The sequence below is a fragment of the Helianthus annuus genome, chromosome 6 (assembly GCF_002127325.2).
Source record: "Helianthus annuus cultivar XRQ/B chromosome 6, HanXRQr2.0-SUNRISE, whole genome shotgun sequence".
NCBI classification, from domain to species: Eukaryota; Viridiplantae; Streptophyta; class Magnoliopsida; order Asterales; family Asteraceae; genus Helianthus; species Helianthus annuus.
This window is the reverse complement of record NC_035438.2, coordinates 127,743,615-127,771,220: the sequence shown is the minus strand read 5'-3', so window position 1 is coordinate 127,771,220 and position 27,606 is coordinate 127,743,615. Positions and strand designations below refer to the sequence as shown.

The 27,606-nt window shown below is 37.1% G+C and overlaps 1 long non-coding RNA gene across 1 annotated transcript; it reads left to right on the top strand.

Moving 5' to 3' along the window:
- Positions 1 to 1,290: 1,290 nt before the first annotated feature.
- LOC110891923 lies at positions 1,291 to 3,148 on the top strand. Its single transcript, XR_002565669.2, has 5 exons — positions 1,291 to 1,479; positions 1,569 to 1,650; positions 1,752 to 1,869; positions 2,150 to 2,257; positions 3,029 to 3,148. It is a non-coding gene; the product is annotated as an uncharacterized LOC110891923 (long non-coding RNA).
- The last annotated feature ends 24,458 nt before the right edge of the window (positions 3,149 to 27,606 follow it).

Sequence of the window (27,606 nt, the reverse complement as noted above, 5' to 3'; positions counted from 1 at the left end):
ATCTTCATCTTTAAGGCGCAATCCGAAGAACCATTCCCTACAAAAAAGAGAGGATGGTTCAGTCGGGGAGCACATGAGCGTAGGAAGCGAATGAGAAAGTTACAGCAACAAAGGGCTTTAGTAGCAGCTAATAGGGAGATGAACGCCCAGACCCAAGACATAGTCAATAGGCGATCAGCCAACTTTCACATACTAGCCACCACTGCAGCAGACCCAAACCTAGACCAGATACTGGCACCACAACCACTACCACTATTCCCAACCCAACCAATGGAAATAGAACCTAATCAAGGAGACCAAATTCCCATACCCGCTTTTGACCCAAACGAAATCCCTAGAATCCTAGCACCCAATCCTCTAGCTTATGATCCATGGGAGGATGAACATAGGGATTATCGAGAACTTTACCCACAGGAGGATCCCATACCAAACCCTATAGCCCAATACACCAACCTTAACCCTCTAGATCCATATTGGGATAACAACCAGTATGTTCAGGAAATACTAGACAACCCGTACCCATATGGAGAACCGATACCACAGTACCCTAACCCAATACCCGCACCACCACCACCCATGAGTACAGAAAACGTGCAGGAACTCCGCACATTTGGTGAGTAGTTAGTGGATGAAGGAGAAATGATAAGACAAATAGGGGAAAAGCTCGTGTGGAAGTACGACGAGCGAAATATGCAATACTAGATGAACCCCTAGTAATAATATATATATATATATATATATATATATATATATATATATAAATGCGTGTAGTTTGAAAAAAAACAATTAAAATAGATAACCTAATACTTACTGATGCATAACTAGTAGTGTATTTTAACTTCCAGTTGCAGCTTGTAATATATATATATATATATATATATATATATACTACTTTAATAAGCATATAGGAAGGGAAAGAATGGTCATTTGCCATTGTACAACCATTTGAAGCCCATTGTACAAGCATTTAAGCATGGATGTGTTGAAAATTTCTTCAACACGCGGTGCAGCTCTTGGATCCTAACCGGATCTCTTTGACCCGTTTTACTCTTATGGATCCAATATAAACTTTCTTTCACTCCTTTCTAAACCCTAAATTCATTTCATTCACATCCGCCCCCATTCTTCTTCTTCCCTCTCTCTCACCATACGGCGGTGTCTCATGGCGTCGGATTTCACTAGATCGACGGATTTCACCAATGATTTCACTTCTCAGGTACCATCTTTTTAACCTTATCGGCATTTTCTTGCTTGTTATTTGACTTAGATCTGTGAATTTCACTAGATCGACGGATTTCACCGGCGATTTCACTAGATCGACGGATTTTACCGACGATTTCACCGATGATTTCACTTCTCAGGTACCGTCTTTTTAACCTTATCGGCATTTTTTGTGTGTTATTTGACTTAGATCTGTGAAATTTTAGGGTTTCTTTCTCTGGCGATTCCGACATCAGATCTACTGGGTTCAACTTCTCAGTATGTTATTTCTACTGGATCTGTGAAATAGATTCAGATCTGTTACTTTTTTCTAGCAGATCTGTTATAATATTTGGTTTTGTTTGCAGATCTGTTATAATACTTTCCTACTAAATCGCATGATGATGGCAGCGGCGAGTTCTAGGGTTTCGGCGGCTACATGCCATTAGGGTTCGTTGGGGATATTTCTTATTTGTAATTTGTATAATTTTTATGCTCCCCTTGGGCTTGAATCAAGTACACTGGTGAATGTATGTGTGTGGTTGTTGCAGAGGATAACAAAGGAGAAAAATGCTCTTGCCGAAAGACTACGGAATGCTAAAGCTGAAAGGAAAAGATTTGATGATGAACTGAAATGTTATGCAACAGAGAATGTGAAGTTCAAAAAAAGTGAGTTTAGTTAATATTTTAAATCGTTAATCTTTTGTATGAATGGACATGTTGAAGTTCAAAAAAAGTGATGAATACTGAATGATTGGTTCTATGATATTTGAATGTCTTTGCAACATGTTAGGTTTAAAAACATGATATTTGCTAACTTAATTTACAGAACGAATATATGATTGATTTGGAGTCTAAAAGAGGGAAATTATAAATTATTATTCTTTTAAAAGTTCTATGGATGAATTTAATGTCTTTCTTTCTGAATCGGATTTCTTTCTTTGTGTAGTGAGGATCCTTCACAACTTCACTAGAGGAGATAGTTGCAGCCTCTAGAACAGCATCTGAAGCTACGGTCAAAGTTGCAATGGCTGCAGCTCTGAAGAAGGCAGTAATAGTGAGTGACCAAAGTTGTCCGCTACAAAGAAAGCGTTAAGAGTTAGTAGCAAATTTTGATGGGTTACGAGTCAACTGGCTCAGCTCGTCATTTAGTAGTTTATTTATGTATTTTATATATCTTATGAATTATGTAGTAATGTAGTTAAAAAGAAGCGGGTCGAAAGCTTTTTCACTTAAAAAGAAGCAGGTTGAAAGCTTTTTCACTTAAAAAGAAGCAGGTCGAAAGCTTTTTCACTTAAAAAGAAACGGGTCGAATGCTTTAGCGCTTAAAAAGAAGCGGGTAGAAACCCTTTTTGCTTAAAAAGAAGCGGGTAGAAACCTTTTTTGCTTGAAAAGAAACGGGTCGGATGCTTTTTTCGCTTAAGAAGCAGGTCGAATGCTTTCTTGCTTAAAAAGAAACAGGTCGAATGCCTTTTCGCTTAAAAATAAGTGGGTCGAATGCTTTTTCGATTAAAAAGAAGCGGGTCAAATGCTTTTTCGATTAAAAAGATAAGTGTCGGATGCTTTTTTGATTAAAAAGATATGGGTCAAATGCCTTTTCACTTAGATTCATTTTATACCATTTTATGATCTAATTTATATAATTAGTTGTGATTTTGTTCGTTTTTCATTACTAGAAGTTGATGATTTTGCTAGGTTTTCATTAGTATGAAATGATGAACTTGAAGCTTTTGCTAGGTTTTTGTTAGTACGGTAAATAGTAAACTTAGTTGAGTAACGAAATGAGTCAAATGACGATTGACGATCTGTGCTTCTGTGTTATGGATAGAAGTATAGAAGAAACTACATCTTCAATTTTAGTTGTCGTGGACTCTGGTTGTGGTTAATTGTCATCAGTGGATTGTTTTGCTAGGTACTGTTAGTTTCTTATATCTTTGTATTTGTAATGAACCGCGATTAGTTTTGATTCTTTTTATACTATTTTCTGGTCTAATTTAGTGTAATTCATTGTGATTTTGTTTTTACGGGAAGTTGACCTGAGAACTGTATGAAATGGTGAAGTTGAAGCTTCTGCTAGGTTTTCATGAGTACAGTGAATAGCAAACATAATTGAAAAACGAGATGACGATCTGTGATTCTGTGTTATTATAAGAGTTATAGAACAAATAGCATCTTCAATTTTATGTGTTGTGAACTCTTGTTGTAGTTAATCGGCATCAGTTGAATTTCTTAGGGATTGTTATATTCTTATATCTTCGTATGTGTCATAAATCACGATCAGTTTTGGTTCATCTAATACTGTTTTCTGATCTGATTAGCTTTTTGTTTGTTTGCCATTACTAAAAGGTGTTGGTTCGAGTATTATATGAATTGATGAACTAGAAGTTTTCGCTAGGTTTTTATTAGTATGGTGAATAGTACACCTATTTTAGAAACGAAGTGACGATTTGTGATTCTGTGTTATTAATATAAGTATAGAACAAACTCCTCTTCAATTTCATGTGTGGCAAATTCTATTCGATTATTGTATAGGGTTTGTAAATTTTCTAATCTAACAGTTTGTGATATTGAACCTGTAATGTATCTGGTAATTACACTGTTACAATTTATTGATGGAGATAGTGTTAAATTTATTTTAACCCGTTCCGACCCAAAACCCATCACCGCTGCATCGCGCGGGTTCCTGCTGTTGGTGCACTGAATGTCTGTTTACTACGTCTTAATCGAGTCTTAGGTCTAGATAGGTTGATTAGGGTTAGAAATCAAGAAAGTGGGATATATCATGTAATTCCGCTTTAAATGACAAGATGTCATTTCAAGCGAAATCAGTTCATTTGTTATTTCGCTCGAACTCACATAGGTATTCCACTTGAATGTATATGTGAGGTTCTGCTTGAACCAGTTGAAGCAGAATCAGAGGTTTCACTTGGGAAGGTTTCAAGCGGAATCAGACTAGTATATATAGGTGTGTTGTGTTGTCATTTGTAACAGTTGGAGCGGAATTAGGTCATTGTTTAGGAGACGAGGTGCTGCCAAAATTTGTTCAGAAACACGTGTAAAGTCTCAGAATCAGGAATAGAAAGAAAGTTAAAAGGATACAAGCTGTGTGACTTTGTTTACTTTGATTCCGCCTTAGTAAATGAAGATGAACTGCCTTTACTGACTGTTTAGGGTCACGAACACGATCCAGCAAGTGGTATCAGAGCTCAGGACGAGGAGTTCATACCATTACAGCTTCAAATCATCGGATTTTCACTCTTCTACTCATTCTTTTCTGATTTGAACATGTTTCAGCGGTGAAAATGACCTGAAATTGACATATATCAAGCGTACCATAGTGTTAACTAATCCCTGAGAAAATTGGACCTAAAATCAATCAAATTCATAAAAAAATTTGAGATTTTGCTTGAAAATTGGTTCGAAAAACATGACGTCATCAGATTCCGCTTGAAAAGTTCAAGCGAAACCCCTTCAAAACTCTTATTCCACTTGAAATATACGGTTGATTTCGCTCGAAAGTTTGATTCCGCTTGAAATACTTGTGTATTTTCAAGCGAAATCAGATTATATACATATTCCGCTTGAAAGAGTGTCTGATATTCCGCTTAAATTCTTATTTCGCTTGAAAGTTCAAGCGAAATAAGAAATCTCGCTTGAATTGTTTGATCTCGCTTGAAAAGAACTGTCTGGTTTCGCTTGAAGTGATTCCGCTTCAAGTGATTTCGCTTGAAACCTCTGTTTTTCAAAACTTAAAAATTTTTCTAAGTGTTTGCTGATTTTTCAGGCACGTGCAAGATGGATGATCTATTCATGAATCCGTTTAGTGACATGTATGCCTTTGCTGGAAATTCTGGAGATGATACTTCTTCTAGCAACACCAATGAGAACACGCCAAATGTGAAGAAAAGCTTATCGGATGCCTTGGGAGTTGAAAGTGCTTTCGGAACTTATAACAAACCCCCGAAGCTGATGGCTATCGAAGAGTACAGTCGGTGGGCAAAGAAGTTTGAAGAATGGCTGAAGGCGTTTGCTTATCCTAGCTGGAGGAGTCTAAAGAATGGATATGCTGATGGAGGCAAAACTGGTGAAAGCTTGACAACAACTGAAGAAATAGAAGCATTTGTCGCCGAGCAAAAGTGCATCGCGTTGCTGTTTCAGTCTGTCCGAGAAGATATAATATCTTTGATTAAATACACCAATGCTACAGATCTATGGAAAAAGCTGAAAAATAAATGTTTGGGAAGTGCAGAAATAGTGAAAAACAAAAAGAAACTTCTAAGAAAAGAGTTTGATTTATTTGGTTGTTTAAAGAATGAATCAGTTTCTAAAATGATTGAGAAGTTTGGGCACCTGAAGCTGGAGCTGGCGAGACATGAAATTTTCTATTCTCAAGATGAGCTAATCGACAAATTGTTTGATTCATTGCCAGATGAGATGGATTGGCAATATTATGCGTTGATGTTGAAGAATACTATCAAGCCGCCAGAAGTGTTGACTGTAGATTTGCTGATTGAGAGACTAGAGAGTCACGAGCTGGAGTTAAGGAAAACACACAAAGTCAATCACTCATCTTAGCAGCAGAACTTGGATTTGTATTATCCAAAAAGCATGATGCCAAAGAATACATCTCACAAGACAGCTTTTTCTGCTGAGAATTCCAATACTTCAAACAAAGAAAGTCAAAGCAGTGGATTTCACAGTGGTTCTTCGTCACATTCAAGCCAGTCTGATGCAAAGAACTTATTTCAATGCAACATCGCTGTAGAATTAAAGAACGCTCAAAATTTCAGCGAGGAGTCGGCAAAGCAACAAATGGTTTTCTTAGCGTCTGTGTTAGAATCATATGAAAGCCTTGTAGCAGGGAAGATAGGCAACACCAACCTAACGAAGGAAGATTACGATCAGATTGATCCTGAGGAAATGGAATTAATCGACATAAGGTGGTGTACGGCCATGCAGTTCGTCGAGCACAGCGTTTCATGGAGATAACTGGAAGGAAGTCAATTGGTGGACCATCTACCAAGTTGGGCTTTGATAAGTCTAAAGTGACATGCTTCAAGTGTAAACAGAAAGGTCACTTTATGCGTGAATGCCGGAATGCTTATGCTGATGAGTCTGAGAACCCGTTCAGAGAAGACTACTACAAGAAAGCGATTTATCATCAGAAAAAATCGGAGCCGCCGAGAATGAAGCAGCTTGAGGATAACAAAGAGAAATCTAGAGCTCTTGCAGTAATTCACGACGATGAAGGTTTCGACTGGAGCGAGTTGTTACCTAAGGAGGATGCGGTTGGATATGCTTTCATGGCAAGATCTGCTGAACCTGTTCCTTTTAAAGACAACAGAAATGAAGAACAGAAGTATGCTTACAGAAAGATGATAGCTCAGAATAGAATGATCAGAATATCTGGTATCTATGTTGAAGCAAAAAGAGCGAGGAGATGGGATCCAGACAGGGAATGTTATCTTGACCCGATGAAAACATTGCCATTGACCATAATACTCTTGATATGGAAACCATAATTAAAGAAATGGCTGAAGAAGATGAGTATTGGCAAAGGAAATGGTGGGGAAACGGAGAAGAGAAAGAAGAGAAAGAGAAAGAGAAAGAGAAAGAAAAAGAAGAAAAGCTAAAGAAGATTGATGATGGAATCATTGACACGACACAGGAGTTGAATGCTGAAAACATGGGAAAGATGGCTGACAAGGTGCTGGCTGCTAAGGCACTTGAGGTAGACTCTAAATCCGTTTCTGAGTCTAAAAGCCAGGTCAGTTCAAACGCGTCATCGACCGAGTCAGGTAAGAAAGTCAATGGTGATGTTGACTGCAAAAATTGCATCAAAGAATGCAAAGTTTGTAGTACAGTCACCTATCTCAACGGTAAGAAAGTTAATGATCTGACTGCAAGAGTCAGAAGCGTTGAGGATCAGATCCTTGACCATGATAAAATGTTGAAAGCTTCAAATGACAGATTAAAAGAATTAACTAACAAAATTGAAAATGATAAAATTGACCAAGAAAAGGTTAGGAAAGAAAATGAAAGGTTGGTTCTTGAAAATCGTCAGATCACTGAAAAATTTGAGAAGCTTAAAAGCACGGTTAAAGATAATGATGAAAGAAACGGTAAGACATATAAGGAAAATGTTCATCTGACGACAGTGCTTCGGTTAAAAGAAGAATTAATCAATCAACAACTGGATGAAATCGCAAAGTTGAAACTTAAATTTCAAGAAGCTGAAATTGAAAATGAGCGAATCCAGTTGAAGCTAAAAAGTTACAACTCCACAAGCTTTGTTTTGCAACACATTGTTCCAAAACCCATAGGCAAAAAACAAAGCTGGCAAAGATGTCTTTTCAGATGGAACCGGGGTGGGTTATCATCAAGTTCCACCACCAGTTCTAGATAATTATTCAAAAAAGCAATCTGGGTTGGTTGATCTTGAAAATGAGAATGAAGTGAAACTTCCGGACACGATTGATGTCACCTTTACATCTTCCGATGACGATAGTGTTCAAACTGAAGTGGTAAAAAGTGTTGTTGAGAATGTTCTAAAAACGGACAGTGACACTACTGAGGAAAATGAATGTTTCTTGGACAAATACATTCCGAAACAAAAGTCCAAAAACAACTTAAATGATGAACCTGCTCTTGTCATGTACAAGATGTCGGGATTGGATAAGTTGTATTCGGATTCTGAGTTTCCTCTAGAGAATGTAAATGTTTCAAAATTGACAAATGTGTTCAAAATGGTTGAAATCGATCTGTCTGAAGTAAAAAGTTTAAAACAAACAAAAAGGCAAATGAATTTTGGAAAAGATAAAGCTTATTACAAGAAGCCTGTTGTTCCACCACGTTTTTATAAAAACAATCGAAACAATTGGTCGGGTGGTTATCAGGGTGGTAAGAGATATCAAAAGAAGAATGTTCAAAACAAGAAGTTTGTTGAGAAGAAAGTGTTTGTGAATAGTTCAAGTTCATTTTCTGATGAAGAGAAAAATATTTTTTTCGAAATCAAATGAAGAGTTCTTTGAGAAGAAAGCTTCACAGTCTTAGTCTAAAGGCACAAGTTGAGTAGTTGACACTCGAACATGCTTCAAATGCAATCAAGTTGAACATATTGCACGAAAGTGTACTAACTTGAAGCCTAAGATTGAAGTTGTGAAGATTCTGTAGGATCGGATTCTGAACCGAACGAGTCAATCAGAGGAGTTTGATCAGATACAGGTACGGAAAACAAGTACCTGATGTAAAAACAGCTAGATATTCTCTTAAATCTCTTTTCTGATTAATTTGACAACGTTTACATTCAGTTCTCACACCGGCAGCACCTCGGTATGGAATCCAGAAGGTTACAAATGAGGTCCTCTTTTATGGTATATATAGGTGAGTAGGTCCCCTTATACGAACATGTCCGTATAAGCGGACCTGCCATAAAAGCGGACCTACTATGTCCGTAAAAGCGGACCTGACACAAAAGCGGATCTCCTATGTCCGTATAAGCGGACCTCCTATCTAAAACACATAAACTCTCCAGTTTTCTCGTAAAACACGCCCTAATCTATACATTACAATGAAAGACTCGATCTAAGACGAAATCAACAGATGTAGTGCAGCAACAAACTCCCCCTCAGATGTTGATGGAGTCGACTATCGAGTCACAACAATGTCGTATCTTCACATCTACAGTCTTGATCAGTCTCTGGGCTTTTCTTTCTCTCTATCTTCAGACTCCCCCTCTCGATTTACTGGCATTCCTTTGTTCTTCAGTAACATCTTCAGGATCGTTGTCTGGCTTTCCGTCTAACAGCTTCTCATCTTATCCTACAAAAGCTCTTCCTCAAAGTAAATTTTTTCACATATATATTTCAAACATATAACCCTGCACCAATTCAGACTCTCCTTCAAAACAAACACAGATTTTGATGAACCACTTGAAAGGTTAGATTATGAAAACATTTAATTTCACACAAACACTCCCCCTCAAATATTGCTCATCATGTTTAGCACTCGGAATTTTGAAAATCAGCTATTCAACATCAGTTGTCGAAAATCTTTTTGATTTTTTCAAAAATTTATGCTAAAACACACTGAAAATCTTTTTGGATTTTGAAATAAAGAAACCTGAAATGCAGTAAAGAAAATATTTACAGACAATATTTTTGTGAGTTCGTGTAAGAGGATCATATCAGTTTATGAGACATGTCACTAACACCGTTAAGCTTGATTGCATTTTCAGTTCAAAACAATTCACCTAGATTGTCAGTATATCGGTCCACTGAAATTTTCACACAAAGTTCAATTGATCCGAGATACGATATTAATGTCTTAAGAACTTAAACTTATCCGTGTGTCCCACTACTTGAATATACACCCGTATCCAGATCCCAAATATTCAGTCTTACAGGTGAGTATACCACAGCTGATATCTGTAAAGGGGTAGATGCGAAACCGTGAGAGCTCAGGTCAGAACTTCCGTTCAGCAGAGAGATGACGGCTCGACTTTTGGTGGGTCCCCTTTAGAGGATCTTTTTTACAACAGCAATGACTATCAATTTTATTGTTTCATCGATTTGCTGAGGGCTGCGCTTTTTCTAGCATTTGCAGAAAGTATTATCCGGGGACTAGGTCAGTACTTCCATACAGGAGAAGTCCCGGGATAATACCCCAGATATCACTGAGTATAAAGACCTAGTATCTCAGAATACGGGACCTTTCAAACAAGATTTCGGGGGGTTACCCATATATTCAAGAATAGTTACCCACGAATTAAGCAAGTTCGAATTTAGGTTTATATCTCGTTTCAATTTACTAAATGTGCGAAAACCTACTGACATATCCGCAGTAAGATTGTTTATCACATTTTGACATTACATTTCTTTAGCGTGCTGTGATAGTCCACTGATGTACTATCATTTCCTCTTTTCACAACGAAACTCATTTTTGAATTTTATCATGTTTTTGAATTTTTTCAAATTTTCAAATGTTTTTGGATTTGCTGAAATTTTCTACTCCCCCTAAAATACAAACACATTTTAAAGAAAATTTGAAAACTTCTAGACTCTTGACCCACTAGAAACATGAAAAGTAAAACAAACTGTACAAAAACTTGACAACTGACATCGAATCACATCAAATCGCCATTCACTAGGCATAAACAATCTGAACTCCCCCTTTCAACAAACCATTTTCTCATTTAGATCTCAAAACACTTAAGTTTGTTTTAATCGAAATGATTTTTCCGGAAAATGAGTTTGTGTTTACCACTTTTAAGTTTACCACTTATGAAGCATGGGGATATGGTTCATCATCTTGTTTATCAATCTCATATGAATAATAAATCAAGTACAACTTAATGTCCCTGATTTATCATTTGCAGTTCAGAATCACTGTACCACTAGTAAATGTAAATTCTTCAATGTATAACCACAAATACCACTTGTAGATCAAAAAATATCCCTTGTAGGTTTTACTGTAGGAATGAGACGTCTACAGAAACCTTTACCACTCGTCGAATTATTCAAAAAGATGCCGATTCCTGCTTCTCAATTACCAACCTGGAAGCTCCGGCGTAGTCCTTTCACCTGTAAACATTCAAACACTATTCAAAATCTTTCAAACAAACTTTTCAAACACTAGAATGATGCCGATTCCTGATCCACGATATAAACTTGGGATCTCCGGCATAGTTCTAAGACTATTATGGAAAGCATACATCCATCCAAGTCTTCTCAGACTTGATGGATTTCAATTCTTGAGCAGTAGGGTTGTAGGTAGCATTTTTCGTGGCGTAAAAATCTTTGACCCCCTTTGCTCTCCCACTCAACATCTTTCCAAAAATCTTTTTAACATTCCTGTTGAATGTTTTCTCGACATCAAAATCATCTTTTTCTTTGTAAAACTAATTTGAAATCTCAGTTTTTCCAATTTTCTTCTTAACTTCCTCAAATTTTAGTGACGGAAACTCTTCATCATTCACTAATATTTTCTTCTCAACTTGTGGTTCTTCTGGCTTTGTGGAACCAGATTCATCGCCGACATTCACATCATTCTTTTTAGCAACCCACACTTGGTTGTCTTTTTCTTTCTTTTTGTAAAAATTCTTTTCCGAACACTCACCAACCTCATATTTAGAATTTTCAAAACATTTAAGTCTATCGGTTGGTGGTTCAACATCAACAACTTTTTCTTTTAGTTTCTGAGAAACTCCCTGTTTTGTTTTTGCATTTGCAGAACAGTTCCATGCAATGTGACCAGTTTCATTGCATCTGTAACAGGTACGAGTCTCCCTTTGATAAAACACTTCAGTTCCATTCTTCTTTTGCTCAGCAAGAAACTCTTGGTTTGACTGTCTCCAGAATGGTTTCTTCTGTTCCTCATCTGAACTTCCACCTGACACAAATTTTGTTTTTGTTTTAGAATTTTTATTATTTTTATAGTTTTCTGATGAAACAAAACCTAAACCTTTCTTTTTATAGCTACGATTTTGGTTAGGTTTCTTTTGAAAACCAGAACCAGAATTGTAACCCTTTTTCTTGTTTAGACGTTGTTGAACTCTTGAAGTGTACTTTTTAGGTTTTTCAGTAAGATTTAAATCTTTTATTTCAGAAATATTGATTTCTGTCATTTTGAAAACCTTTTTGATCATATCAAAACGAACACTTCTTATTGGAAACTTTTTGTTATAATATAATTTGTCAGAACCATTCAAAGTATAAACGACTTCGAATGTTTCATCATTCAAATTTGACTTTGATAGCAAAAATTCTATACTATAAGACCGTTTAACCGACGAATTTTGACTGTTGACTGACGACTTTGACCCTCCAGACTCAGATTTCGACTCGGACTCCTCATCATTATCCAACACCTGATCGACCACCTTTTTAATTAACTCAGACTCATGATCGGTATCGGACGAGGTAAACGTGACATCGATGTTGTCTGGTAAAACGTCAGTTGTGTCGGTTTTTAACTTTATATTGACTGCTTTCTCAAGTTGCTCCTCATTTGGTTTCCTAGGAGAATACCCATCCCAAATTGGAGGCGGACACTTGTTATAGTTAACAGTCGATTTCTTACCACAGTCTTTCTTCTTCTTTGGCTTCTCGTCTTGAAAAGCTTCCAATCCTGCAACAGTTGGGTAAACATGATCAATGAGATAATCAGAAGTAGAATAGCTTAACAATTACTGCCTAATTCTCTCATTTTTGATCTTTTCAGTTTCCAACTCTTGCTTCCATTTGGCACTCTCTTCAATGTAGAAATTGATCGCTTTTTGTTTTGACATCAAAGTTGCATTCATCATTGTCAGTGCCTGTTCTCTTTCTGAGTTTGTAGTTTGGAGACCAGTTACTGTTTTGTTCAAAACATCGTATGATTCTTTCACATAATTGAGGTTGAACAGTAACTGCTCCTTCTTCTTCTCTTACTCAGCTATAATGTCGTCTTTTGCTGCACATTCCTTGCAAGCTTCCAAACACTTCTCACAAGGCTTGACGACTTCAACAATCTTCTCAACCTCTATTGTTTTCACAACTTCTATCACCTTTTCAGCTACAGTCACCTTTTCTTCTTCTTTCTCCACTTCGGTAACCTTTTCAGCAACATTTTCAACATTTTGAACATCACCTTCACACTTCTCTTGTTGTTCTATATCAGCTCCTTTTTCCTTTAGTTTATTCATGCGATCTGCAAAATAAACATGAAAACTTTTAGGAGAAAGATGAGATTCAGCAACATTTACATATTTTTCTTCTTCATCATCACTGCTTTTGTCAACCGGTGATTGATCAAACTCTACAGATTTTTCAGAATCAGCATCTGATACACCAGAATCAGACGGTGTTTGATCAAATACAACTTCCTTTTCTGAAATAACTTCATTCTGTATACTCCCATCAGAACTCGATAAACTCTCATCTGAACCCTCTGAAATTTCTCCAGATCTTTCTGAAAGTTCATCTGTACTTTCTGAGTTTCCATCAGACGCAACAGACTTTTCATCCTCACTAGACACATTCACCCCAATCGATTTCATCCAAGTAGCAAACAGATCTGGCTCTCGTACGATCTTGGCAATGAAAGCTTTAAACTCTCCCTTCTCATCCACAAACATATCCCAACTAAAACCTTCTGGTAGTTTCTCATCATCTTGATCGATTATGCGTGCTGCTTTGCCTTCAGATGATATGTAATCACTCCAGCTGAAATCTACCAAACATGCTCTTTTGGGGTCTTCAAACTTCCTCCCATGAGCCGTCTGTGGTTCTTGAGATTGACCAACTTGTTGATAGATAGCTTTACGGTAGTAATCATCTTTCCCAAATGGATTCTGTGCTCCGCTAGCTTCTCTTCCCTTGCACTCCCGCTTGAAATGTCCTTTCTCCTTGCACCGAAAACAAGTAACTTTAGATTTATCAAAACCTAAAGTAGATACATGAGCATCAACAAAGTCATTTCTCCCGGTGATGGTTTTGAACTTCTCAGCACGTCGAAGAACACTTGCAAGACACCATTTGATATCCATGAGTTCCATCTCTTCGGCGTCTATTTGATCGTAATCCTCTTTGGTGAGCATAGGATTTCCGATCCGACCAGCAACCAGACCTTCATAGGATAACAGAACAGAACCCAGAAGTGCCATATGGTCTTTTGCAGTGTCTTCAGAGAAGCTTTGACCTTCTGGAAGGTTGAGGGCTATATTGCATTGAATCACATATCCATTTCCTGTTTTTGTACTCTGAGACTGAAAACTTGTGTTTGTCTCTTTATGATTTACACTCGGAAATGATGAAAACCCGCTGCTACTAATGTTTGAACCCTGATCAGCTTTGTCAGATGAATCACCAGCACTGAATGCCGTCTGAATTTTTGGACTTTTCTCAGACTCAGTGGCTGAAATGCTACCCATGTAGTACATTTTCACATCTTGTTGACCACTCGGACTATTCATCCTGGTGATCTTTTGTTGTTCCAGATTTTGAGCCTCTAATTTTTCGATAAATTGTCCAATTGTCAGTCCGTCATAAACACCCGTGTTTTTCAATATCATCAAATACGTTCCCCACTCCTTCCGAGGTAACGCATCAGCCAACTTATCCACATACTCTTCACGACTTTTATCAACACCAATCATTGTCAATGATCGCACTAAGTGACAGTATCTCTCAATCAGCTTCTTAGTATCCTCTCCTGGTAAGCTGCTAAAAAGATCAAACTCTTTCTTAAGCAATGCCTTTTTGCTTTTAATCATACTCTCACTTCCCTCGAATTTGACTTTAAGAGCATCCCATATCGACTTAGCAGTTTTGTCGTGCTCTAACAGAATGAATATATCTTCTTTAATTGCTTGTTGTAATAAACTGATCATCATTTTCTCCGCTCTGTACATTGCACGTTCTTGATCTGTGAATTCGGATATCTGTTTAATAACATTCACCTCCGTTCTCGGTAACACATACTTCTTCAAGATACATTCCCATGATCTAAGATGATTTGCCTGAACCCAGTTCTCGAATCGATCTTTCCACCCGTAGTATTCTTCGATACTCATCAATCTCGGGGGCTTTTGGGTGGTTCCCGTCTCGTTCTCTAAATTCATGGCCTGAGCAATCACGGCTGGAGTAGACGGTGTTGCAAATGCGTTGTAGAACTCGGTATCCATGTTTCACACCTGTATCACCTGACGTAACACAAACAAATAAAAATGATCAGTTTAAAAACTTATCAATTAACAGAAACGAACTGATACTCGAATCGGTGAATATTCTGTGCGGACTGAAATTTAATCTTGGCAAACTGTGAGAACTTCTTTGACACGGATCAAAATCAAATGAACAGATTCACTACGGACGAACTGATGGACTTTCAAACGACGTGATGAACTTTTGACAACTTGTGAACTCCAAATTATACAAACTGAAACTAACTTCCAAGCGAACTGATTTCTATCAAATGAATCGAATCTTTTCAAGCGACCTGAACACACTAAACAAACTGGAACAAGTTTGAATACAAATAGACTGAACCGCCTCTTGTGAACTGATATGCTTTGAACTTGGGCTGTAACTGGGCTTGAACCAACACAACCAAATCCTTTACCCAAGTGCCGACAACAATTTGTAATCCAAATAATATGACTGGACCGTTTATACCTAGTAAATCGGTGACCAACACTCCTTTAATATTCAGAATATTCACATGAAAATTCTCACAATTTTATCTTTCAATTTATCATTCACATACTAATCGCTGAATTATTCCAAATAATGGTCATTGAACCATTTAATTCCACTAAGACATCATATGATTGGGCCAATATTGTTTAAGTGGATAGTGTATAGAAGATTGTGATTGGACCAAATATTTACTAGGCTGACATTTCTTTTACCTGAACCTTGGCCGACAATATTAATTCCAATCACATCTACATGTGATTTACCACAGCCGACAAGTGTAATTTTCAATGGCCGACAACTATTAAATCGTTTACATGCTTATTTGACCACTCCTTCCATTAAAACAAAATATTATTGGACCTCAATTATAACCGATAACAATGATTTACTATAGTTGTTTGTTTTTCTTTTAAAACTTAATGATTGGGCCTTACAAGCGGATCATTATTTTGTCTTTTGAGCGGACCTAAACTTGTTGTCAGAAAAGCGGTTCTATGAGATTTGTCACTAAAAGCGAACCTGGTGACTATCAAATAGTGTTTTTGAGCGGACCTAAACTTGTTGTCAGAAAAGCGGTTCTATGAGATTTGTCGCTAAAAGCGAACCTGGTGACTATCAAATAGTGTTTTTGAGCGGACCTATAATGTTTCGAGCAGATCTAACAAGAATTTGGAGCGGACCTTCAAATTGGAGCGAACCTAAAACACTTTGGAGCGAACCTGTGATGATGCCGTAAAAGCGGACCTTATTCGGAACACGTTTTGACCCACTTTTACTTTGAATTTCAGCCTCAAATTTTCAAGGATTTGACAATGTACTGTAACACACAATCTGTGAAATTTTGAGCGAATTTCGACCGTAAAATCTCGCTTTGACGAAGAAAGAAGGTGTAGAAGTAAGAATATGTGATGAAATCCAGCAAATTTCAATAGAACTCCTCCTCCTGAAGCTCTGATACCAATTGTAGGATCGGATTCTGAGCCGAACGAGTCAATCAGAGGAGTTTGATCAGATACAGGTGCGGAAAACAAGTACCTGATGTAAAAACAGCTAGATATTCTCTTAAATCTCTTTTCTGATTAATTTGACAACGTTTACATTCAGTTCTCACACCGGCAGCACCTCGGTATGGAATCCAGAAGGTTACAAATGAGGTCCCCTTTTGTGGTATATATAGGTGAGTAGGTCCCCTTATACGGACATGTCCGTATAAGCGGACCTGCCATAAAAGCGGACCTACTATGTCCGTAAAAGCGGACCTGACACAAAAGCGGATCTCCTATGTCCGTATAAGCGGACCTCCTATCTAAAACACATAAACTCTCCAGTTTTCTCGTAAAACACGCCCTAATCTATACATTACAATGAAAGACTCGATCTAAGACGAAATCAACAGATGTAGTGCACCAACAGATTCAAAAAGAGAAAGTCGTGAAGGTTCAAAAGAAGAAAGTTGATCCTAAGGGAAAAGCTCCATTGTTTGTTGAGAAAAAGATTTAGAAAAATGAAAATATCAAAGTCAAAACAAAACCTGTAAAGAATGTGGTAACTAAAAATGACAAGTTTTACAAACGGGTTGCATCACCTCAACAAATTTAGAAGCCTAAAATAGAGAAACAAACTTCAACTCCACAAGTAAAAGAGGTGGTGAATTCAGTTCTAATTGTGGATGATGCAATTTTTCCACCACTTCAAGCTAAAAATTCTAAGAAACAAAATGGAAAAGTTAAAGTTAACAAGGTTTTACCCAAGGCTGGTCAGGCTTGGGTGGATATATTCTTCGTTTGAAAAACCTGACTTGCCGGAGCTTCCTTGATCGTGAAGCATGAATCGGCATCTTTATTGAAATGTGTTTTTAAATCAGTTTGTGATATGTGCAGGATCTTCCGAGATTAGTTTCACGATGGATTATGGATAGTGGAGCTTCTCGACACATGACAGGGAAAACTGCATTGTTGTATGATGTTAGAAATTTCAATGGAGGTTATGTGGGATTCGCGGGTAATCAAGGTCGTAGGATTATTGGTGAAGGAACATTATCCAATGGGATTGTGACGTTTGAAAGAGTTAATTACATTGCCGAGCTGGAGAACAATCTGCTGAGTATCTCGCAGATCTGTGACAGGATGTATACCACTCACTTCGCTGACAAAGAATGTTTGATCTTGAAGCCAAGATTTGTTGTTCCTGAGGAATGGATTATCATGAGGGCACCAAGAGTTAATGATCTGTACGTGTTGGACATGAGTGTAGCTACTACAACCACGGGTCAGGCTCATTGTTTTGTGTCTAGAGCAACGGAGAAAAAATAAAGATTGTGGCACCGCAAGATGGGTCATATACATCTTAGAAAAATGAATCACTTGGTGCACAATGATTTGGTTACTGGAGTTCATGTAAAAGGTTTTCATCTGGAAGGGGAGTGCATTAGCTGCATCAAAGTTAAGCAGAAGAAAAAGTCACACTCTAAAAAGCAAGTCAATTCAGTCTCAAGACCTCTAGAGAGAATTCACATGGATTTGTTTGGTCTTGTGAATGTCAAAAGTATTACAGGAGATCGCTATTGTCTTGTGGTTACTGATGATTATTCCAGATTTTCGTGGGTTTCATTCTTGAAGACGAAAGATGAAACGTATGACAGTTTGATGGCGTTGTTCAAAAAGATTGAAAATTTGTACCAAAGGCGTATCAAAAGAATTAGAAGTGATAATGGTACTGAGTTCAAGAACAACAAGATGGAAGAATTTTGTGATGAAAGAGGTATATTGCATGAGTTTAGTGCTCCGTACACTCCGCAGCAGAATGGAGTCGCAGAACGCAAAAACAAGACGCTAATCGAAATGGCTAGAACAATGCTTGCTGATTCAAAGCTACCGATAAATTTTTGGGCAGAAGCAGTTTCCGCCGCATGCTTTGAGTTGATCAATAACCGCAAACCGAATCTGAAGTATCTTGAACCGTTTGGGTCACCTTGTACAGTTCTAGAGCCTTTTGGAAAGTTTGGTCCGAAGAGTGTTGAGGGAATATTCATTGGTTATGCAAGTCCATTACGACGTGTCTTCGTTCCAAGTGAAAAGCGGATTATTGAAGCTCCAAATGTTGAATGTCAAGGTTATACAATGCCGCCGCAGAATCCTGGAGATTCATGGCGTTATCATTACGATAAGTTGTGGGATTCGTTTGACATTATGGAAGAACCAGAAGAAGAAGAAAATTTCTTTGATGAGTTGGATATTTTGCGAGAATATGAGTCATTGCAGGAAAGGTTCCCAGCCGAGTATTCAATGCGACCACGACAGACTTCGAACGATAATGAAGCAGGTCCAAGCAATGCTAGTGAACATGATGATGTCCAACAAGATGAAGTTGCTCAAGATAATCAGATGGTTACGAATGATAATCAAGAATCTGAGAACATGCCTGTATTTGATCATAGTGATTCAGATTCTGAGGGGGAGCAAATTCAGCTTTCAAGTCAAACAGATCCTATTAGTGAACAGGGTGCAAATCAGAATGTTACTAATCTGGAAGGCGATGTAGATGTTCCAGGCGAAGTGATGCCACGAACTCTTTCATACCATCCAGAGGAGTTGATCATAGGAGAACTACAATTAGGCGTTCGCACTAGATGTCAAATTGACCAAGGACTTACATGTTTTTATTCTACAGTAGCACCTTTACAAACTGAATTTTCATTGAGTTGTTTTATTTCGCAGATCGAACCGCGAGCTTACAAAGAGGCGCTTACTGAAGATTCTTGGGTCAATGCTATGCAAGAAGAATTGAGTCAGTTTGAGAAATTGGGAGTGTGGAAGCTGGTAGATTTACCTGAAGGTCAAAGGAAGATCAACACAAAATGGGTATTTAAGTGTAATTGAGATGATCGAGGAGTAGTTGTGCGAAACAAGGCTCGACTCGTTGTCCAGGGCTTTAGTCAGCAGGAGGGGATTGAATTTACTGAAGTGTACGCTCCTGTGGCTCGACTAGAAGCAATCAGAATCTTCTTGGCGTTTGCATCGTGGAAAAACTTCAAAGTATATCAGCCAGATGTAAAATCGGCGTTTCTCTATGGGAAGGTTAAAGAGGAGGTTTATGTCGGACAGCCGCCGGGCTTTACCGATCCAATCCACAAAAAGAAGGTTTATTTGCTGGACAAAGCGCTGTATGGTTTACACCAGGCCCCGAGAGCTTGGTACGAGACTTTGTCTCAACACCTACTAGCCAACAGCTTTATCCGAGGGAAAGTGGATGCCACTCTCTTCACCAAACAGGTCGATGGACATCTTCGGATAGTTCAGATTTATGTAGACGACATAACATTTGGGTCTACGAATGAGAAATTGTGCAAAGATTTTGAATCAGTTATGAAGCAGAAATTCGAAATGTCATCGATGGGGGAGATGAAATTCTTTTTAGGATTACAAGTTGATCAATTACCTGAGGGAATTTTCATTCACCAGACGAAGTACGTTCATGATATTCTAGAGAAATTTGGAATGTCAGGTTCTACTCCAGCGTCAACTCCACTAGCAACGAATCATGGGATACACCCAAATCTCACTGGAGACAGGGTAGACGAGACACTTTATCGTTCCATGATTGGTTCGTTGATGTACTTAACTGCTTCAAGACCTGATATCATGTACCCAACGTGCCTCGCAGCAAGATTTCAATCTAACCCGAGAGCTTCGCATATGGTTATTGTGAAGTGGATATTACACTACCTGAAAGGAACTCCAACATTGGGGTTGTGGTATCCTAGAAAAGGCGACTTTACGCTCGAAGGGTATTCCGACTCGGATTTCGGATGCTGCAAAGTCAATGGAAAATCAACAACAGCAGGATGCCAGTTCTTTGGACCTCGCCTGGTCACCTGGCAGTGTAAGAAGCAAACTTCTGTGGCGCTATCCACATGTGAAGCGGAGTACGTTTCTGCTAGCAGTTGCTGCTCTCAGATCCTGTGGATACAACAACAGATGCGTGATTACGGTTTGCAGTTTCTTAACACACCTCTATTTGTTGACAATGAGGACGCAATAAATATAACGAAAAATCCAGTACATCACGCTAAAACTAAACATATAGAAATTCGACATCACTTCATCCGAGATTGCTTCGAGAAGAAGTTGATTCGAATTGAGAAAATCCACACTGACAATCAGAAAGCTGATTTACATACCAAAGCTTTTGACAAAACGCGTTTTAAATTTCTTTTAAAACTAAATGGTATGAAGCTTCTCTCGGTGTCGGATGGCATTATTGGCGTTAATGAAGGTACTATTGTGGATGATGATGAGAAAGAATCTGCAATGGTTTGTCTATTTTTTACTTGTTTTGGTATTTAGGGGAAGTAAATATTTTCAGAAAACACAAAAACAGTAAAAAATTCAAAAATCCAAAAACATGAGAAAATTTCAAAAATACAAAAACAATAGAAAGCTGAAAAAGAGCTTGTGTAAAAAAGGGAAAATGATAGTACATCGGTTTGACAGCTACTGTACGCTAAAGATTTGTAAACTTTAAAGCGTTAAACAGTCTCACTGATGATGTGTCGATAGGTTTTTACACATTTAGTAGGTTTGTTCGGGATATAAACCTAAAATTTAAACTTACTTATTTCGTGGGGAACACTACTTGGATATATAGGTAGCCCCTGAAATCTCGTTTGAAAGATCCCTCTTTCTGAAATATTAGGTCTTTATACTCAGTGATATCTGGGGTATTATTCCGGGACTTCTGCTGAATGGAAGTTCTGACCTAGTCCCCGAATAATACTTTCTGCATTGCTTGAAACATAGCATCGCCCTCAGCAAATTGATGAAACAATAAAATTGATAGTCATTGCTGTTGTAAAAAAGATCCTCTAAAGGGGACACATCGAAAAGACGAAGCCGTTATCTCTCTGCGTATACGGAAGTATCGACCTGAGCTCTCACGGCCCTCGCATCTAACCCCTTACAGATATCATCTGTGGTATAATCACCTGTATGACTGAATATTGGGATTCTGGATACGGGAGTATATTCAAGAGGTGGGACACATGAATGAGTTTATGTTCTTAATTCACCTAAATCGTATCCTGAACAGATTGAAGGTTGTGTGAGAATTTAATTGGACCAGTATATCGACAATCTACGTGAATTGTTTAATTCTGAGTATGAAATTAAAGCTTAACGGTACTAGTGACTTGTCTGATAACTGATATAATTCCCTAACACGCTCACCAAAAATATGTTTGTAAATAGTTTACATGTTGCATTTAAGTTTCTTATTTCATTTCTAGTTTAGAAACATTATTAAAAATCCAAAAAGATTTTTCATTTCTGCTTTATTTTCCGACAAACCAGAGTAGAAAGTTAATTGTCTGAATCTCGAAGTTGAAAGCAGATGCAGGAAGTTTCTGGACTAGAGAATGAGGAGAGCTTATCTTGATAAAATCTGAGTAATGAAAAGTCAAAAGCAAGTTCATTAATTTGAAACTTGTTATTTTCTAAATGTTTGAAAATTTCTTGAACTAAATCAGTTTGATTTGTCTGAAATCAACCAAGGTCATTAAGTTGGACTTGGTAGATTAATTGAGTAATCAGGGTCATTAACTTGGACCTGAATACTTGAGTGGATTTCTAAAACTGATAGATATTGTGATTTATTGTTGAAAGTCAGTAGATTGTAATGTTATATGTTTGAGAAACAGGTTGTGGATTTCAAATTCCCCATGGCACCAAAACATTAAAGTTTGAACCAGAATTCAAGTCCCAGTATTCCTAGAGGGGGAGTCTATGAAAGGGGGAGTCAGAATTCTGGATCAACAGTCAAACGGGAGATTGAAAATAGAGATACGATGAGATCGTGAATTTGTGAAGAGAGAGTTTTTACATCAGAAGACAAAGATGGATAGAGACCAAGACTGAAGACTCGACGCCGAAGACTTCGTTAACATCCAAGGGGGAGTCTGTTGGTGCACTGAATGTCTGTTTACTACGTCTTAATCGAGTCTTAGGTCTAGATAGGTTGATTAGGGTTAGAAATCAAGAAAGTGGGTTATATCATGTAATTCCGCTTTAAATGACAAGATGTCATTTCAAGCGAAATCAGTTCATTTGTTATTTCGCTCGAACTCACATAGGTATTCCGCTTGAATATATATGTGAGGTTCCGCTTGAACCAGTTGATGCGGAATTAGAGGTTTCACTTGGGAAGGTTTCAAGCGGAACCAGACTAGTATATATAGGTGTGTTATGTTGTCATTTGTAACAGTTGGAGCGGAATTAAGTCATTGTTTAGGAGACGAGGTGCTGCCAAAATTTGTTCAGAAACACGTGTAAAGTCTCAGAATCAGGAATAGAAAGAAAGTTAAAAGGATACAAGCTGTGTGACTTTGTTTAATTTGATTCCGCCTTAGTAAATGAAGATGAACTGCCTTTACTGACTGTTTAGGGTCACGGACACGATCCAGCACCTGCTAAAAGCATTATTTTGGTTTACTTATGACCTTATTTAAATTTTCCATATCTTGTTTACTAACCGGAGATTTGATGTGCTTTGTTTGTACTTCGCTTAGTGACAACCTCTCAGACTCGAGATCAAGGTTGTGGTGGTGTTATGAGGAGACGAAGACAGCTGCCACCAGTGGAGATAAACGCTACTCTAGGGTTTCTTAAGACCAGGTCTCTGCTGTGTAAACAGACCATAACCACTTTCATAAATATGACTACACTGTTGATGCTGTATGTATGTTATCTTCAATCCAGGTCAGTTAATAGTTTTTAACTTTTGTTCTGTTTCCTTGAATACTAATTTATATAATTGTTGTTTATTTCATGTTGTTAGCTTTGCAATCCCTCTACACTTCATGAGACAATTGTGGTCTGTAGAAGTGCCCAATATAAGATGGGAAGACATTGGCGGCCTCGAGAATGCTAAACAAGAGCTACAAGAGGTATTAATACTTAATTATGCTCATAAGTTCTTATTACCTGAAAGGACTTTACAGATGTTTTTTTTACTCGAATTTCGAAGGTGCTGATTTCCGCCAGTAATATGCTTATCAGGTTTTTTACTCATCACTGTATAAGGGACCGACTCTCATTTTCGGTTGTTAGTGCACATCCGAAGAGTATCTAATGCTAGACATTTGGAGAATTACTCAATAAACAAGTCCCTTCATGCCAAAGACTTGAAGTGATAAAAGATTGCGGTTTTGCACCTGGGTAAGCTAAAAAGACTTATGATTAGAGATGTACAAAAAAAAAAACAGTTTGCCAACCGAAACTGACAAAAAAAATCGAAATCGGGTTTTTTAAAAAACTGGTTTTTTTCTAACTAGTAAGGGTCGAAATTGAACCGGAGGTTTCGGATGCGGTTTGGGATGTTATTAAAAACCCGTTAAAAACCGACTGTAGAGAAAACCGGTTAACTGGAAAAACCGAAAACAGGTGTATAAAAAACCGGTCTGCCAGGCTCTGCAGAAAAAAAACTATATTTTCATTTTTTTTATAACATTTTATAAGGTTTCTTCAGCACTAAGACCCCAAAAATAGCTTTTTTTCAGCCAGAAAACACCCCAAAACTGCTGACTTTTTCAGCACAAGAACATCAAGTTTCTGCAGGTTTTTTTGACAAAAAGAAACTGCAAAAAACAGCAGGTTTTTTCAGCAAGCAGACTTCCAAAACTGCAGGTTTTTTCAGGACATAACCATAAAAAACAGTGGATTTTTTCTGCAAAAAAAAAAAAAAAAAAAAAACTCCAAAACTCTGCAGGATTTTTCAGTGCTCGAACCCATCAAAAACCATAGTTTTTACAGAAAAGAAACAACAAATAATTTCTGCAGGTTTTTAATGTTTTTTTTTGTATTTTTTTTTATTTTTTTCATCTCATTCTTACCCGAACCTGTCCTGACCCAAACTTATCCCGACCTTTTTTTAATATACCCATCCTGTTGCGAAGTTCATTTAGTTGTCAATCATTGGAGTAAGAAAAGAATAGCTAAATCGCATTTTCAGCTACCATCTGGTTTACTTTAAAACACGGAATTACATATTTACCTGTTATCAGTCATAAAAAAATATCACCAGAGAATTGCAAACATACACACAAAAGTAACCAGTAATAAGATAGCTTTAATTTAATTACACTAAATATTGTGTTTAATTTCTTTTTCTATATGTTTTTTTATGTTTGGTATAGGTTGTAGGCTTTGAAGGGAATAATCGGTAAAACCTAGCCTCCCATCCAAGACGAACCGGCGTCACCCGTATTCGCCCTTCACTTGGATGCCGCAGAAAATAATAGGGAGAGTGGGAGTCAAACTTGGGTCACAAGGAACACCAAGTCTTTCCCCAACCGCTCCATCACTACCTTATTGGCTGAAAGTGTTATATTCTAACATCACATTGTGTTTATGTCTGTGTGTGTGAGAGAGAGAGATAGTCCTTTCTATACTATATTATAGACATATAATTGGGCTTCTGTTTTGGTATTTGGAGAATCATATATTATAGACACAGAATTGGGCTTTTGTTTTGGTATTTGGAGAACCATATATTATAGACATCAAGTTGTGCTTTCGTTTTGGTAACGGGAGAACCATATATATCTATAGTATATATAATATGCATATTCGAGGGAAACTTTGGTCATTTACCACTTACTTAATTGGGCTTTTGTTTTGATAACGGGAGAACTACGAATTGATTCCCTTTTAAGCAATTTTTTTGAGTTTTTCTTTTGGTTTGCTATAGTTAGTGCATCAAAACCGGTTGATTTCTCCCTTATTGCAACGCACTAGATTACTTACTAGCATTTCATGTTATCCATAATTTCCAAATATAAGTAGAAATAAATTATGTTATTTTTCATAATTCCAGGTTTTAATAAGTTGATGTGATTTACATACATGTCACATTAGTTTATGACATAGAAGGAATGCATTAAAAGAATGGTTAAGAACTAGAAATCTTACACCATTCTATTAAATGTTTGTAAATATTATAAGGTCAAGAAAGTTGATACCAACACTGTAGAAAGTAAATATATTTTAATTCTGAACATGTTTAATGCTCATAGATAGACCACATTGATGCTACGAAAAAGCAAACTAACAGAATACTTTGCAATATCTCATGAGAAAATTGTTTTGCCATTATTCAAAAACTACCAATCTTAAAGAAACATTATAAGTTAAAGCAATGAACAACAATATATTCTCATCTTACAAAGTATTACTATATAATATTAATAGATAGACCACATAGATGCAACGAAAAAGCAAACTAACAGACGTACTATACAATACCTCACGAGAAAATTGATATTTTAACAGAAAACGAGTACCACGTTGTAAAATGTCATCCCCGCCGCATCGCGCAGGTAGAGGGCTAGTGTATATATATATATATATATATATATATATATATGAAATAGAGTAAATGTCGCAATGCTCGACGATTTTGACCAATGTGGTTGTTTGTGTTAAATCTTGTTCTGTGATATTAATACCTGGTAAATGTTTATAATCCAGATGGACAACGAAGTGAATCAGGAAAACCAGAATAATGATAATAATGGGAACCAATTTAATAACAGTGCTATCCAACACATAGTGGCACAAGGAATTATAGACGCTATGCCATATATTATCAAGACTGTTAAAGACGCGAAAAATAATAAAACTTACAGTGGAAGTAAACGACCACCTACTGAACCCAGTCACAGCGTGAATAATGGACCGTTACTTCAATTGCATATTCCAAAAAGAAGAAGAATCATGTCATATGGTTGTTCTTATAAAGAATTCTGGTCTTGCAAACCAATAGAATTCTCTGGCAATGAAGGAGCCATTGCAGCTCTACGCTGTAGAAAAGACAGAAGCAGTCTTAAAAATAAGCAAATGTGCAGAGGAAGATAAAATCATATTTGCTTCCAACCTTTTTAAGAATGCTATCACACCCCGACCGCGTAAAACAATGAAACCGCGGCAGAAACGTCGGGGAGTGTTGTAACAGAATGCTATCACTACCATGGTAATTAAAGTTTTGTTTTATTTAAACAAAGGAGTTACATTGTCTTAAAACCACTGAAACAAGGAGTACATAACATAATTAAACTAGTTCTAACTTCGTTTTATGTCACTAAGGCACAAGTCCGCCTAAGTGTATCTCGATCATCCTATGCAACAGCTCCTGAAACACATGTGAAAATAGGTACGTCAGCATAAAAATGCCTGTGAGATACATAGGTTTTATTAAAATAGGATTCATGACTTGTAAGTTTAAAAGAAAATGTTTAACAAAAGTTAGTCATGAAACTTGTAAAATGTTTTCTTTTATAAACCATACAAACAGTGATAAGAAATCAGATGTTATAAAAGAAAGATGCACAGATAAATAAATGACCAAGTAAAATGAGTTTGTATAAAATGTGTTGTTAGTAAAACAATGTTTCATGAAGATGCGATATAAGTGTAAAATGTATTATGTCTAACTTGAAATGGTTTAAGTAACGCTACAACATGTAATACTATAAAAGCACTTATATATAGGAAGTACCAGTGGCGTATCCACCATGCTTTTATCATATTACACACGCTTCGTTACTTAAATCACTTACCAAAGCAAACCACCAAAAATGTCTTGTTTAAACCAATTGTCAAATGTTTATGTAAAAATTATGTCTAATGTCAAATGTAAATCATGTAATGTGTAAACAAATGTCATGTACGGCAACTAAAAAGTGACTACTTAAACCATATGTAAAATGCACAAAACAATGCGTTTGAATAAATCAAAAGTTATGTTTTGTAAAATCCATGCATGCTTTACTGATACAAACATATATGTGGTATTGTTCTAATGCATACATTCAAGCCTTGCGGCTGTGGCGATAAACCCTTAAACAAATTAAAGGTTTATCTGAATTATGTATATCGAATTCAGTCATTCCTTCCATCCAAACAAACCTAGGATTTCAGGAACAGGAGTTGTCAATTCCTATGGTACCACTACCTACTAACGAACGACGTGATCAATGTTAATGAATGTATTTTTGTCCCATTTAAACAAACCAAATGTCATACCAAAATGTAAGCATGTTTTATGAAAATAATGTACTACGTATGCAACAATTGAACATACATAGCATGAAATGTAATGTAAAACAATGCACTAAGTATGCACTAAATGGACATACATAGCGTGAAATGTAATGTAAAACAATGCACTAAGTATGCAC